This window comes from Pelophylax lessonae (assembly GCF_965119305.1).
Source record: "Pelophylax lessonae genome assembly, chromosome: 5".
Lineage (NCBI taxonomy): Eukaryota > Metazoa > Chordata > Amphibia > Anura > Ranidae > Pelophylax > Pelophylax lessonae.
The window spans coordinates 350,033,522-350,051,467 of NC_138772.1; positions in this window are offsets into that span (position 1 = coordinate 350,033,522).

Genomic DNA, 17,946 nt, shown 5'->3' on the forward strand with positions numbered 1-17,946 from the left:
ATTAGAGTTAATAATCACATTCTCAACTCCTTATTCTGTTAGGAGAGGTCTCCATGCAGAAAATAAAGAAAAATAAATGTGAGGATCCCGAAAAACACCCATATCAGATGCCACCTAGAAATAAATAAACACAAACATTTGACAAGTCTTTTATTTTAAAAAAATCTCCCAAAAATGTCCCTCTTTATAAATTCATCATCAATCACCATTTATGCCACCCACTGACTCACCCAAAAAAAAAAAACAGATGACCCAGCGCATGTAACCAATCCTAATGGTACTCCTAGTCGAATGACAGCTCTATAAGGGAATGGGCAGGGATAGTCCTGACATCAGTGACCAAATATGGCTAGTGGCTAGATGTCACCACTGTCCCCTCCCCTTTTGCTTACATGGCTGATGATTTCCGATGACATCAGCAGTTTATAGGGATTCAGGGGGGATGCTGTCATACATATAGTAGAAGCAGTAGAAAACCACTTTTATATACTACTTCTATATATGATTTTCTGCTCCTGCTAAACAGGGGACCAAATGGGAAAAATCCAAACGGTCGGCTCATCCCTCAGTTAGTAGTATGTGCGCAAAGATGAATTTACAGAAGTTGCAGAACCCTTACTTTACTCCAGGCTGAATCGAAGAAAAACGACACCAATATTTATTCAGCTTTTGAATAGAAAGGGTTCCTTTAGATATTTAACCTGTAATGTATTCAGTTCTCTTATCTGTGGTGAACAATTTTACTACCATAGTAGAGGGTGAGAATATTTCTCCTATGGCTCTGCTACATAAAATGCTAAGGTCTATGTGCATTTAATCAAATGTTCATGTTCTCTCGAATATGTAGCTATAACTATAGTCCCATTTAAGTAGAGACTTCAGAAACACAGCAGTGATGTTAAGCTTAATACTGGACATTTTGCCAAAGATTAGACCTCAGAGAACTATAACCTAAATTTGTTTTCTTTTATAACAACATTAGATGTTCAAACCTAGAGGCATGGTCACTGCACTGGGTAAATAGACCATAAAAAGGATGAAAAACTAAACCACTTTTCTACAAAAGTGAAAGGTGTAAATGCATTTCTTAAAAACATGTAATTACAAAGGTCTGAATTATATTCTTTTATTTACATATTTTACCAGAATATTACATTAAGATAATAACTGGGATAAAGTGGCATTGTATTTGTCCTCTTTGTCATTTTGTTTTAATGTTTAACACTGTTACATCATATAATGTTGAACATTGCAGTATGCATTATATCTTGTTGTTATTTTAGCATTCACATATCTGTTCATTTGAAGTTGTGCAGTTCTGTGGTTGTGAATTATTTTTTATTTTGATTATTTTATTATTTGTATTTCTGTTAAATGTTTCTTTTGCTGTTATCTGCTTGGGCTCCTAACTTTACCTCTTTTTCATAGCTGCTATTTTTTGGAATGTTTATTTTCTTATCAATGTCTTTACTTAGCAATATTTATTTATTTATTTTAATATTATTAATATTATTATTATTTACTTTGATCTGTATGTGGTGTAATAAAATAGGTAATTATTTGTTTTCCTTATTTTAACGACCCTTTCTTTTAACTATCATCTATTATGGATGAGTGAATGTCCCTAGGTTTGACTTGCGGAGAATTCGCTGAACCCATTGTAACCCAAAAAATGAATCCATAACCCCATTAAATGTTTTTTTTTTTTGGGGGGGGGTCTTAAAAATCATTTCTGCCAATTTTAATAGGTAAAGGGTTGTTAAAAGGCATGGAAAGCTTGATACTGACAAGGGGGAATCTTCCTTTTTATTCAACTTTGAGGGTAACATGGAAAAAACATCAACTCTTTACTTGCATTTTACATGCTTGGGAAATGCCTTACAACTGTATCTGATGTTATAGAACAGTGTTCACATATGCAGTTACATTTTTATTTTATTGCTTGGCTTACAGTATATGATCAAACTTATCCAACAGTCCTTCTGGTGGCCAGGCCTGACCCAGGACTGCAAGGACTATGTCAGATCCGGTGCAACTTGCCTTGCAGTAAAGGGAGCATCACCGAAGCATGGGGCCTGTTGAGGCCATAACCAGTCCCTGACGTTCCCTGGAAAATGTTGTCCATGGACTTTATTGTGGATTTACCCCCTTCTGAGGGATTTATTTCTATTTATAATTGTAGACCCATTGTCTAAAATGTTGCATTTTGTACCTATGGTGGGCACTCTCTCTGCTGCAGACACAGCCCATGCCTTTAAAAAGGAAATTGTAAAACTCCATGGCCTGCCCAGAAACTCTTGGGTTGATTTAAAGTTACGTAGTCTGTGCACTGCAAATGCACCCACAAGTGCACTTTAAGGGTTTATTTACTAAAGAAAAATCCACTTTGCACCACATGTGCACTGCAAGTGCACGATACACCCGGTCTTTCATGTGTCTCTTTTGAAACCTGCCTCTCCAGACCATTTTCCAAGAAAGGAAGACCCACCACCACCACCTGTTAAAGTGAGCTAGGAGACTGAATTTGAGGTCGAAGCAATTACTGATTTCAGGAAACGAGGATGGCAAACTCAATACCTTGTCAAGTGGAAAGGTTACACTCCTGAAGAGAATTTTTGGGAGCCTGAGGGGAATATTCATGCTCCCAGATTACTCTGAGTTCTTTAACCGAAATCCTAAAAAGTTATCACGTTTGGGTATCTGGAGGTTTCTCGTGGGGGGAGGGGACACTGTCAGGAGACTAGCCAGAGGAGAGTTGCCCATAGGGCTGGCACAGTGGCCAATTTCCAATATGGCCCTGCCCTCGCGAATGCAAACACTTGTATTGCAAATACACAGGCAATGCACGTCAGATCTTGGGGCCCCTTGGCCTTTAACCTTCCTAGCGGTATTCCCGAGCGTGGCTTGGGGTTAAATTTCAGAGCTAAAAGCGGTAACCCCGAGCCACACTCGGGGTACCACCAGAAGCATCGCTGGATCCTGTAAAAGAGGTTTCTTACCTTGTCACCGGAATCCAGCGATGTGTCCGGCGGTGTCTAGCGGCGGTTCTTCCTCCCGATCGTCTCCGTGCCCCGGCTTCCGTCTCCTGCGACGTGACGTTCGCAGGGGGGTAGAACCGGCAGCAAATTCTTATGTAAAAACACACCAAACACACTGATACCATTCACAATAAAATAAAATCACATTAGTTTGCCCCCTAGTGCCCTTTCCTGTAGTTTTACTGTAGTTTTTTTACATATATATATATATATATATATATATATATATATATATATATACACAGTATATATAAATATATATATATATATATATATATATATATATATATATACACGTGTATATATATATATATATATATATACGTAATTCTTGTGAATGAGCAGCCCAAACCAACTGCATACATTATATATATATATATATATATATATATATATATATATATATATATATATATATATATATATATATGTATACATACATGCATATATATATATATATATATATATATATATATATATATATATATATATATAATATATATAATAAATGTATACAGTTGGTTTAGGCTGCTCATTCACAAGAATTACATGCAAAATAATGGTACCGCTTTCAGCACCTAAAATCCAAAAGAATCATACCGCCAGGGAGGTTAAAAGAGTGACTGTGGCACATGGACATTGCTGACTGGTCTTTAGCTTCCTGCTTCCTGTTTCTGTGTGTGCTTATGCTTCTGATCACCTGTTAGCTTGCCCTCGGTTACCTCTTGTCTCTCTCCCAGCTCTGACCTCGGATTGCCCACGGATCTGATATTGTCTCCTGTCCTGTATATGATCTTGGCTTTCCTAACCATGTCTCTGTTCTCTTGTCTGCTGACCACTGGCTTACTGACCTTCACATCTATCCCTGACTATGCCTCCTGCTTTGCCCTGTCTGATGTGAACCGCCCTGGTGCCTATCAGCTGTACCCAGCCTGTTGTACCTACCTGCTGTATCCAGACTGCTGCACTTTCCACGTCAACCTGTTTCCTGCTGTGTGCAGTCCGCACCCCCATAAGCTCCACTGGGTCATACTGCTCACCTCATCTGGAATCCACCTGCAGAGAGATCTCCACACCTGCATCCATCATCTGTGGCACAGGCGGCGATCCCTGCTTCTCTGAACTACGTGTTCCCTGTTTCCAACTCCAGGGACAATGAGCACTCAGCAGCAAGGAGACCCCTCTCAGCATTTCAGCTTCAGGACCAGATTTGTGAAATTTGTATTCTTGAACGTTTGCTTGGCACTCCCATTGGATTGTATGTACACCAGTATACAGGAGACACACTGTCCACCAGTATAAAGAGAGGGCAGTGACCACCAGTATACAGGGGGCACATTGACCACCATTGTACAAGGGCATGCTGATCACCATTGTACAGAGGAAAGCTGATCACCATTGTGCAGGGGCACACAAACTACCACTGTACAATTTGTACAGAGGTACACCGATAACCAGTGTACATGGGGCACACTGACCACTAGTATACAAGGGGCACACTGACCATTAGTATACAAGGGGCACACTGATTACCAGTATATAGGGAGTACACTGATCACCATTGTACAGGAGCACACTGACCACCGTTGTACAGGGGCACACTGAACACCATTGTACAACATGTAAAGAGGTACAATGATAACAAGGACCATTAGTATACAGGGGACACATAGACCCCAGTATACAAGGGACACAGAGACCACAATATACTGTACAGTGGGCATAGAGACCACCAATATACAGGGGGCACAGAAACCACTAGCATATAAAGGCATGCTGATATATGGGAACACTGACCATCAATATACAGAGGGCCACTATTGTACAGGGGTACACACTGATCATCCTTGTACATGGGGGGGGAAACTAACCACCATTGTACAGTGGACACATTAACAATCAGTATACAAGGGGCACACTGACCACCAGTATACAGGGGGCACACTAAGCACCAGTATACAGGGGGCACATTGATCACCATTGTACAGGGGCACACTGATCAATATATTACAGGGGGCACTCTAAACAACACTAGTAAACAGGGGGTACACTGGCCCCAGTATACAAGAGGAACCCTGACTGCCTATATACAATGGGGCACAGAGACAACCAATATACAGGGAGAACACTGACCACCAGTAGATAGTAATAGTTAATTATAATACGATGTGGGGGTTAATTATTGTGTAGTTATGGGGGTTAATAATGCATATTTTTTGGGATTTCTCACTGTGCCATGTTGGGAGTTGTTGTACCATGCTGATAGTTTCTTGTACCATGCTTGGATTTAAATATTGTGGCATGCTAAGGGTTTAATTATTGTGCAATACTGGGGATTTATTATTGTGCTGTGCTACGGACTAATTATTGTGCTGTGTTTAGGGTTAATTAATGTTCCATTCTGGGTGTTAATTTTTGTTCTGTGTCGAGGATTAATTATTATGCAATGCTGGGGGCTATTGCTGGTCCAAACAAAATGTGGTGAATGAACCACCTTTCTCCTGCGCTCAGAAAACGAGGCTTCCCAACTGCTTTTCAGACTGGACTTTATAAATGGCGTCTCGGATGGCTAAGGTCTTGCTGCCCTAAAGGACTGGGGCAGTCCAACAATACTGCAAACAAAAACACAAAAAGAAAAAAAGGGCACACTGACCTAGTTCATTATCCACAATATAGGCTTTATTATTAAAACATAAAAATGGCTACTCACAAACGCAGGTGAAAATCAATCACATCAGACTCATGAACTTGAGTATCAGAAGTAGTCCATACAGGTGTCCATAATCTCATTAGGATGATGGCTGATGCGTTTCGAGGCATATGCCTCTTCCTCAGAGCCACTGGCCCTGACAAACGTGGGGGGGCTATCATTGCTGGTCCTTACACTTGCTGGGGGTTATCGCAGCCCCTGACACTTGCTGGAGGCTATCATTGCTGGTCCCATTTGGGCTTATTTTAGTTCAGCAATCAATTCAAAGTATCCCAAGGCCTTATGTATCTATACAATGGGGGAATAAAACATGAAGAAACACCCACATTTTATTCATGCCCACCTTTGGCTATACCAAACTTTTCAGCCTTACTTACAAGAGCATGGCAGGTGGCCTGCACCCAACCCCACATTAGCTCCACCATTTATATTCCCAGCACAGACACAGCATTCCCCAATAAATGTCTGGAGCTGCCCCTGCTGCATTTTATTGCCTGGGGGAGAAGCAGGCAGCAGCAAAATTAAGAGTACGATCCCATGGCAATGGCTGCCCACCCTTCCAAAATTCAGGGTTTCTATTTTGTGGAGGTACAATACATGTATTCTATTAAATAGGGTCTTTATTTGTGTTCAGGGCTTTGGCAGCTTACACGTTTTGCTGACATGTGCAAAGCTGCCTTTTGTTTGCAGCATGTCAATGGATACTTGTGCAGCAAAACTCTAAGCAAATAAACATATTTATTTCAAAGTTGCCATTTAATTTCATTTTTAAAAAATGGACAGACAGGCCTAAAATCAGAGACATGTGTTCTGCCTGGATGTAGCAGTTTTTTTAAATAGTATGTACAGATTTACACTTTTTGTTAGGCAATGATTGAAATGCAACCTAGCTATTCCCCTAAGAAAAAAGAAAGTCCTAGATCTATGCACCACCTTGAAAAAAAAAAAAAATAGCTGCCCACCCATCCACAATGTAGGGTAAATTGTAAGCAGCAGTAAATACGGGGGGGGGGGGGGATTCTATTACCAAAGGGATAGACAGGAAGCAGCAAAATGTTAAGCAATACATTTCCAAATCTTCCTTTTTTGATTACACATATTAGTGCGGTGGTGTGGAGAGGCTTTGTGGAGCTGGGTTCCATTGACGCAATCAGTGGTAAATGGTGCAGGATTTATTGAAGTACTAACAAATCGTTTATCTTTTTAATTCTCCAAGAGGCAGAGAGGCTACTTTCCTACAAATGCTGCCAATCTTCACTTTCCCTCCTCCTTCTTTCTCCAAGCACACGTCAGATACATTTTATCTGACTGCAAATGCACCCTTTTTGTGGCTTGAGCTACACTACAGTGGCAGATAACTAGCCCCCATTATGGCTAGGAGAAGAAAAATTTAGAACTTCAGGGGGAAGTTTTACCACTCACTGTTAGAAGTGTATACATTTGTTGAGTGATCTACTGCCACCACCCAAGAGTGGGCTCAAAATGACATATGCTGATGAAATAGTGGGAAAAAAATTCAGTTGTGTGCATAAAAGCATCCCCCCTTTTCCCCCTTTTTTCTTTAGTTGCCTTACATTTCATAAATCACTGTTATTAAAAATCAAGGTCTTCAAGATCTAAAGCGAGAGGTAATGGTTTTGAACACCGAGCAGTAGTTTTTATTTTGTGTTTTTAGACAATATTTAGATATTTCACTTTTTAAATCAATTCTTTTAACTTTTTTATATTGAAAGGGTATGCCTGGGCATTGTCATTTGTTTAAGCGAGTGCTAGTCTTAAAAAAAACACTCTGTCCCTATGCAAGAATGTAAACAATAGGTCCCTTGCAAGAAAGGGCCATCAGCTGAGACATTGGTCGCACAGTAGTGATGAAGGCAACAATATGTTTTTTTTTGCCATTATCGTCATTATTTATTGAAAAAAAATAAATGCATCACAGAAAAAAGCCAGAGGTATTTTAGAGTTATGTACGTAAGCAGCTCTATTGAGCAACAATTTTAAAGGGAGAGGTAAGGCAAGTTTTAATAAAGACAGAAAAATCCAAGTGTATTATTCCAAAGAAAATAACTTAAAATATTGTATGGTCAATGCAAAATACATAAACAGCTCTACTAGGTCACAAGGGAAAAACCAGACAAGTTTTATCATGAAATAAAGAATACAGTGTATTATTTAAGAAAAAATAGTCAGAAATATTGTACAGACTTGATGGACACTATTTAAGCAGTTTAAGTAGGCCACAATTTATAAAGTAAGATACCAGGCAGGTTTAATCATGCAATACAAATTAGAGAATATTCTTTCAGAAACAATAACCAGAAATATTTAACAGACATGATGATTGATATTAGCTCTATTTATAAAGTAGGTAATGTGACTTTTATCAAATATTCTCTGGTAGAGAATCAATCAATATAATTAAAAACACATAAACCTGGAAGATTTACCTGCAAATTAGGTTTACCTAATGTCAGAATTACTGCTTCATAAATAGACCCACATGCAAACAGCTTTATTAGGCCATACATTGAGAGACCATGCAGGTTTGCCTCTTAAAATAAAAATACAGGTTTTATTATGGGCTAAAAATTAGAGTGTAGTATTTCAGAGAATATAGCCACTAGTATTGTACATATTTGATGCAGATTCTGTGAGCATGTTTAGCAGCTTGCAATTTAAGTTAGTGGGACCAGCCAGGTTTTTTTTTTACTAAAATAAAAATGTGTGTTTTTTTTCAGAGACAATATCCACAAATTTTGTACAGGCACATGACTGCAATTCACAATAATGTAGCACAATACAGCACAATAAGCACAAGGGGTTGTATGCCCTATTTTGTCCATCACTTGCATGTAATGTAGCACAGTAGTGTAAAGTACTATAGAACTGTTTAGCACTGTAAAGTATAGCAGCAACTATCTCCCCCTGTAAAAACTCTGTAAGTTCTTCCTATGTTCTCCAAGTATACACACACTGACAAAATGCTGCTGGGAACACTCATTTTTATAAGAGAGTGGGTTTTTTCCCATTATTGGCTCTTTTAAGCCACCTGTTCAAAGGCCAGGCAGTGCATTATTGATAACTCATTGCTGTAGCACTGAATGGCGGAATTTGTTTGTCATTTTCCTGAACTGCAGATTACTCATGTTTGACCCAAACGTGAAGATCATCCCTAGTATTCATATGTTAGCTTTGTCTTAAAAAAAATATTTTAGAAAGTATAAAGTGATAGCACTTAACTACCAAGCAAGCTTTTGGCAGCTTTAATTGAAACTCTAAACTCCTACACTTCTTGACAGTGTTAGAGCTTGGCTGCTTCCTACTGTCCCCTAAACATTTCTGTTGGCCTATCACACTGATGGGCTGCCTTACTAGTCAATAGGAACATGTGAGGGTGGAAAAGGGCTGGAGTCTTGACCAATCAGGTTGGTCCAGAATTCAGGCATAAAGGGAGCAATGAAACCTAGCTCAGGTGTATGTAGGAACCTCTAGACACCTGCACTTTATACTGGTTAGCATCTAGCAGCACTTAGAAGGCATGACTGACAAGAGAATACTCTCTTTTGAATGTAAGATACCCACTTGTCTTCAGTCCATTTCACATCTGGTCAGGGACCCTTTCCCTGATGAAACAAGTACTAGTGTAAGTATCTTCCCTCAGTGACAGACTGTCCGTCTGTCACAATATATATATATATATATATATATATATATATATATATATATATATATATATATATATATATATATACACAGTGGGTACGGAAAGTATTCAGACCCCCTTAAATTTTTCACTCTTTGTTATATTGCAGCCATTTGCTAAATTCATTTAAGTTCATTCTTCTTCCTCATCAATGTACACATAGCACCCCATACTGACAGAAAAACACAGAATTGTTTACATTGTTGCAGATTTATTAAAAAATAAAAACTGAAATATCACATGGTCCTAAGTATTCAGACCCTTTGCTCAGTATTCAGTAGAAGCCCCCTTTTGATCTAATACAGCCAGGAGTCTTTTTGGGAAAGATGCAACAAGTCTTTCACACCTGGATTTGGGGATCCTCTGCCATTCCTCCTTGCAGATCCTCTCCAGTTCTGTCAGGTTGGATGGTAAACGTTGGTGGACAGCCATTTTTAGGTCTCTCCAGAGATGCTCAATTGGGTTTAAGTCAGGGCTCTGGCTGGGCCATTCAAGAACAGTCACGGAGTTGTTGTGAAGCCACTCCTTCGTTATTTTAGCTGTGTGCTTAGGGTCATTGTCTTGTTGGAAGGTAAACCTTCGGCCCAGTCTGAGGTCCAGAGCACTCTGGAGAAGGTTTTTGTCCAGGATATCCCTGTACTTGGCCGCATTCATCTTTCCCTCGATTGCAACCAGTCGTCCTGTCCCTGCAGCTGAAAAACACCCCCACAGAAAACACCCCACCACCATGCTTCACTGTTGGGACTGTATTGGACAGGTGATGAGCAGTGCCTGGTTTTCTCCACACATACCGCTTAGAATTAAGGCCAAAAAAGTCTGTTTTGGTGGTCTCATCAGACCAGAGAATCTTATTTCTCACCATCTTGGAGTCCTTCAGGTGTTTTTTAGCAAACTCCATGCGGGCTTTCATGTGTCTTACACTGAGGAGAGGCTTCCGTCGGGCCACTCTGCCATAAAGCCCCGACTGGTGGAGGGCTGCAGTGATGGTTGACTTTCTACAACTTTCTCCCATCTCCTGACTGCATCTCTGGAGCTCAGCCACAGTGATCTTTGGGTTCTTCTTTACCATTCTCACCAATGCTCTTCTCCACCGATAGCTTAGTTTGGCCGGATGGCCAGCTCTAGGAAGGGTTCTGGTCGTCCCAAACGTCTTCCATTTGAGGATTATGGAGGCCACTGTGCTCTTAGGAACCTTAAGTGCAGCAGAAATCTTTTTGTAACCTTGGCCAGATCTGTGCCTTGCCACAATTCTGTCTCTGAGCTCTTCAGGCAGTTCCTTTGACCTCATGATTCTCATTTGCTCTGACATGCATTGTGATCTGGAAGGTCTTATATAGACAGGTGTGTGGCTTTCCTAATCAAGTCCAATCAGTATAATCAAACACAGCTGGACTCAAATGAAGGTGTAGAACCATCTCAAGGATGATCAGAAGAAATGGAAAGCACCTGAGTTAAATATATGAGTGTCACAGCAAAGGGTCTGAATACTTAGGACCATGTGATATTTCAGTTTTTCTTTTTTAATAAATCTGCAACAATGTCAACAATTCTGTGTTTTTCTGTCAGTATGGGGTGCTATGTGTACATTCATGAGGAAGAAGAATGAACTTAAATGATTTTAGCAAATGGCTGAAATATAACAAAGAGTGAAAAATTTAAGCGGGTCTGAATACTTTCCGTACCCACTGTATATTACACTTACACTCTCTGATTAGCTGCTCCTTAGTTTGCTGCTATGACACATGGTGTATCCATAAACTGCTTTTTATTGCTAATGGGCTTTAGTAGTAGAATTTCATAACTTGACATTATCATAAATGAATTTGCATTGGAGAACCAAGGAGCATGCCACATTACTGGTAGCATTATAGGACAGGGACAAATTGTGGATATTGTGGTGGTTTAGAATCTTTTAAATATGGCTAAGCACACTCCACAAGTTTAGAAAAAAAAGCTGAGCACCTAAGTTGGAATTGCAGTAGCTGCAGCAGTAAGCATTTAGTTGACATATTACTTATGACATATGTATGTTTTCTGTGCAGGCTCTCCATGTTGATGGTCTGGCTGTGGCAGGGGAGGAAAAGAAGAAAGAGGAGTAGGCCCTTGCTAATGAGAGGGAGACTGTTTGTCTATAATTTTTTTTTCCTGTCTCCAGGCCATTCCTTTTTCTTGTTGCAGCATTCAATGAAGAAGGAAGATTCTTTACCTTATGAGTCATGACACTAGGGGGCATATCTGATGATGATGATGAGGATGATGATGAGGTTTGAGACTGTGACCAGGTATAGAACAGATGAGAATGGATAGAGTGCATTGGCGGTTTTTTTTTTTAGGCCCCATTCACACTTGTACGATGCCAAAGTCACGCAACGTTGGAGGGCAACTTTGGTGCCCCTTTGATGCAACTTTGGATGGGTGTAACTTAGATGTGACTTGTTAGAATGCAGGTAAAGTCTATGGCCCTCAAGTTGCATGAAAGTTGGACCAAAGTAGTGCATGAACTACTTTGAAGCCGCTGCAACTTTAAGTCATACATATATACAAATGGGTATCATTGGAAAACATTGGTACAACTTGTAAACGAGCTCCCGGGTGGCCGATCCACAGGTGTTTAATTAGGTGTACATATGTAGAAAGGTGAACCGCACACAGGTAGTTGCTCTTAAAAAATCTTTATCTTTATTCAGGAACCACAGAACACAACTTCTCCAGACTGACCTCAAGAAGTTGTGTTCACAAACAGAATCTATTTAGGTGAGAGGCATAATTTTAAAGCTGCTAATTAGGCCACAGGACACTTGTTTAAAGTTTAGAAAAATATACCAGAGATGAGGTTGGAACGCAACATGTTTTCTTGCTCTAATATCAGATGTTTCTGGATGGTTTAAACCTGATTACACCTGGCCTGGGATGCCAGCAGATCAAGTTTACCCAGCAGGGTGTTTGTGACAAGGAGTCATAAATGGGAATTCATATCCTCACAGGATGGTCTCACATAGGCTGTTGTGAAGGTATGGGGATAGAGGAGCCTCAGATAAGACCTCCTGGGGGGTTATACCAACATCAAAGGCCAGCTCTTACTGAAAGATGACCCGGGTCACAAACAGTGATTCTTGGAGGGATGGTTCCCCTAGTGGAGACTATAACATGTTTCATAGAAAGATGAGAATGGTGGCCTCTTATGAATTATCATTGGACAAGCAGACAGTGGGTGTTTATGTGGGTGGTGTCTGAATGGACTTTAAAAGCAATCGCCAGCTAGAATTCTGTCTCTGTTGCCTCTTGTGCGCTTGAGTACAGCCTGTAAGATATCGAATACCAAGGACGCCCATATGTAAAGTATTATCTGTGCTTGTATTGTCTTATATGCTCTGTAGTGACCTTTTAGTGTTTTATGTTAGCATTTCTACTTTCTTTATAATAAATTAGATCCTTGCTTATTTAAGCAGTTTGTTGAGTTTTAATAGCTAGCATTGTTATTGTACCCTTCATTAACTTATTAGAGCTTTGATAGACCATCATAGGAATGGACAAGATAATACATGTTTATAATAAATAGAGGAGGTACAAAACCACCCCAAATTTATTTAAGATGATAAATACAAATTTATTTTTAATTAATTAAAGTTCTAACTATGTTTTTGCACAAAAAAGTTGAGATTCATAAGCATAGGTTATTTTTTTTTTATTTTTTTTATAAATATGGTAAGAGATCCTAAACACAGACTGTGAAAACCTTATATTGTGTAAGGTATACAAGCTGCAATTGTTAGGAACAGAAGCTCAGTCATCTCTTAAATTGCAAGCCAAGTCAAGGTTAAAGGATAAATCTTGTAATAGATTTTGTGCTGCGTTAATTTTGTATCTATTAACTAAATATGATCATACACTCATTGACCTAAGTGTTTAAATGTGATTGAAAGATTTAGTTACAGCATACATTACTTAATAGAAAGCAAGAAAGCATAAAGCATGGATCAACAGAATTTACACAGTCGACAATGAACACCAATGCACTGGTTTCAATGAGTTAAAGAGCTTATTTTTTATTTACATTAGTTTAATTATATCATTTAAAGATGTAATAATTCAAAAAGTCAAACTGGCAATAGAAACTTTAGGCTGGGCACAGAGTCATCTGGCTTCAGTTTCAGCAGTCCATCTGGAGTTCTGAACCATCTGGCAGACTTTTTAAAACAAATAACACCCCTGAGTTAGGGTGGGCGCTGCATTTGGTAGTTCTGTGGGCCCCGGCAGAAATTAAGACTCCTGCATGTAAATATTTTAGCCACTAAAAAGAAAAAAATATTAAGAACTCCATTTCCCTAACAAATGGGATAATGACCTATGGGTGGATGTATTAGTCTGATTTCTGGACTCTTTTACAGGTTTATCTGGTTCGGCTTATTCCTCAAGTCATTAGAAAATTGTTAGTAGAAAAGAAGTACATACTGTATGTGCTAATATGTTTGATACTCTATATGTATACAGTGGTTATAGAAAATAATCACCCCCTTTAATTGCTTGCCGACCGCCCGCCGCAGTATGTGGCAGGCTGGCTCGGCTACGCGAGTCGACATATGGGTACGTCGGTTTGCGGGAGCGCTCCAAGGGGCAAATGCGTACCGCCGGCGGCCTGCCCCTGCCTCCACTAGGCAGCGGGGATGCTGATTCACGGGACCAGTGGCACCGATTGCCGCCGGCCATCCGCGATCACTTCCCTCTGAGAGAGAACAATGGTCAGCTGTTGTAAACACAGCAGAACGGTGTTCTCTCTGAAATGATCACAGAGTGCATGTATTCCTCCTACGTATATAGGATCACAGGTCTCTGTGTTCATTTCACAAGTCCCTCCCCCATATAGTTATAAAACACTCCCCTAGGCTCACAGTTAACCCTTTGATCACCACTGGGTTAACCCCTTCCCTGCCAGTGTCATTATTACAGTAACAGTGCATATTTTTAGCACTGATTACTGTAGTAATGTCACTGGTCCCCCCAAAAATATCAAAAATGTCAGTTAGGGGTCCGATCTGTCTGACGCAATGTTGCAATCCCACTAAAAATCGCAGATCGCCGCCATTACTAGTAAAAAGAAATAAATAAAAATGACATAAAATTTTCCCTAGTTTGTAGACGCGATAACTTTTGCGCAAACCAATCAAAATACACCTATTGTATTTTTTTTTTTTAACAAAAATATGTACCAGAATACAAATTGGCCAAAAAAAATAGATTTTTAATTTTTTCTTTTTTTTTAGGATTGTTATATAGCAGAATGTAAAAAACATATATATATATTTTTTTTTTCAGAACTGTCACTTTTTTTTTGTTTATAATGCAAAAAATAAAAATTTCACAGGTGATCAAATACCACAAAAAGAAAGCTCTATTTGTGGGAAAAAAATGACATCAATTTAATTTAGGTACAACGTCGCACAACGGTGCAATTGTCCATTAAACGAATGCAGTGCCAATTCGCAAAAAATGGCCTGGTCATTAAGGGAGCAAATCCTTCCAGTCCAGGATTGGTTAATTGACAATTGATTAATCACAATTTATTGGTTTGCAGACTGAAATAAAGAAAGACATAGTTTTTGTTTTATATAGCTGTATTTACCCAGTAATTCTGTTTTTGAATTTTCTTTTATTTTTCACTGATATGTTGGTGTTATATCTTTAATTTGATGTTATAAATTGCACTGAGTTAGAAAAAGGATCGCCCCCCTTTTCTAAAAATGACTTAAATAGTTACATAGTTAGTCAGGTTGAAAAAAGACACAAGTCCATCTGGCTCAACCAATAAAAAACAAAAAACAGTAAAGACTTTTTGATGCACATCTTTGGACAAAAAGTCCAGCCAAAAAAAAAAAAAAAGGCACAACCCTTAGGCCCCTTTTACACAGGCGGACCATTCAGATCTGCCTGTCATTTTTTTTGGCAGATCTGAATGGTCACCCCATGCATCTCTATGGGGCATCGAATGTCAGCGGAGACATGTCCCCTGACATGCGATCCGATCTGTCAAATCTGGACAGATGGAAACCCTATTTTCCATCCGTCCAGTGGATCGGATGAGAATGGACAGACGGTCCACCTGACAGCTCTGTCTCTGCACACAGCGTGGAGACACAGCTGTCATCCTCCTGCTCAGCGGGGGGATCGGCAGATTGATCCCTCTCTGAGTAAAATGGAGTCTGCCGACGGACAGTGTGAAAGGGCCCTTACTTGTAATCTCAATCAGGTGTAGAAAATGTCTTCCTTCTCAATAGCACACAAGGTTCTTTCATCTTGTTCAGAGGCACTGCTAGCACAGTTCAAAAACCCCTAAAATAACCCCTTTTTGAAAAGTAGTTACCTCAAGATACTGGTAAGAAAGTAAATGAAATTTGATTTGATTTATTTATACCACATTTTGGAAAGCAGACACTCCCATGTGAAGAAGAGGATAAACTGCTGATAACTGTGATAATCAAATTGGAAGCACTGTCACTGCTTGTAAAAGAGCTCTGATTGTAATCATGTGCTGGCTGTAATCTGGCACTGACTTTAAACAGGCACTGACTGTAATTGACTGACTGTAATTCTGCATTGGTTGTAATCAAGCTCTGACTGCAATCTGCCACCAGCTGTAATATCACATTGGATATAATCAGACTTTGGTTGTTTTCAATCACTGGCTGATATAGGGCTGTAGTGAAGCTGTAGTAAAGAACTGGCTGTAATCTGGCACTGCTTGTGATCAGGCAGGGGCACTGTGATTTGTATACTGTAACTGTTACTGTAACACTAGATTTGATCAGCACCTAGATTTCCATTTTCTCCAACAATGGTTTTGTGTGTAGGATAGGAAGGGGAAACCTGGCTGCTTATCACAGCCAGTGTTCACATTTGTGATTGCTGTGATTGGTCACAGTGATCACAAGGTATAGAGCCACTCTCATTGGTTCTGTAATTTCTGAATGAGATCAGAACACTGTATTGAAATGTGTGATCATAGGCATTGTTTTTAGCTATAATCTCTGTGATTGGTCACATGAAGGTCACATTGTTCATGTGGCACAAAGACACTTTTCTTGGCTCTGTATCATTTGTCTGTTATCTGTCCAATGACAGTGCAACTACAATTACTGTGCATGTATCAGCAAAGTGAAAATAAAATGTTTAAAAACAGCCAACGATGTTATATAAAAAAAAAAAAAGAAAAAAAAAATATATATATTTTTTTTTTTTCCAAATCTATTATGTCACCCAGCAATAAAGATCCATCATCAATCACGATGATCTGCATCTGGATCATGCTTTCCATTTCAGATCCCTGACTGATGAAATGTAAACAAACAATAGGGGATCCTAAATCTTCATACACACTACTACTAAAAACTGACAGCTCAGGTTGGAGCCACTGTACTAACAATCCAATGTAGGACACTCCTCTGCTAAGCTATTGTGTTCTGACAGGAGGCAGCCCCCTGTCAACACTCTGGTCAGCACTCTTGAGCTGATCAGGAGCTAGTCAGCAGACCTTTTTTGGTTATAGGCCTTCGACAGAAGCTGGCCTGGCTGCAGTACACATGGGCTGAAAGTTGTCTGATTTCTATTGAACCGGCTGATGCCGACCGACATTCGGCTGATGTGTACTAGGCTTTAGTGATGTCATTTTCCAGATTTTTCAATACTAAATATGGTTAATATCATAACCTGGAATCCCCACCACTATATTTACATTATTACCATGCCAGGGATCTGACATTTGAGAATGGAATTGTGGCAAGAAAGCATCAGTAGGTGGCGGGGCACCATGACTGAGGATGGATCTACATCACTGGATGACTTGATTGACATTGGATATACAGTGAATATTGGTTGTTTTTTTTTTTTTTTTTTGCAATAAAGGACTTTCACAGTGAGCAAAGTCTTTGTGGGAATGTATAAGGGGTACTAATGTATTGGATGTAAAGAAGAGGATTTTGTCCCTCAGTGAGGGGACAAGATGATTTGCGAAGAGGGGGAGGCATAGTCACCCCCCTTGCAAGCTACTCCTTCAATGTTGAAAGGCATGTGGCCTGATATGGTACAGGAAGTGGCAGGGGGCACACACTTGCTGCCCTCCTTTTCCTGGTTTCCTAAATTGGTTGACTGGATAATGGTCTATTTGGAATTTTAAGGGGAACCCAATGCAGTTTCTTTCCATTTTTAAAGTGACAGTACAAAACTCCCCTCTTGTAAAGTCCCTTATCCACGTGTGTCCACATCCAATGCCCCAGAAGGATGTGGGGGTTTGTGTGTGGGAAAAATACAGAAATCTAGAAACCCCCTAGCACCTGAGGATTTGTGCTAGTGAAGTGGCCAAATCTGCCCACTTTGTTTAGTAGTTCTCCATACCTGGAGAAGGTTGGGCTCAGGTTAAGCTCACACTCAAACTCACACAGGTTGAACTAACACTTGACCTGAACCCACTCATCTCTAGCACAGACAATTATCATTTAAAAATA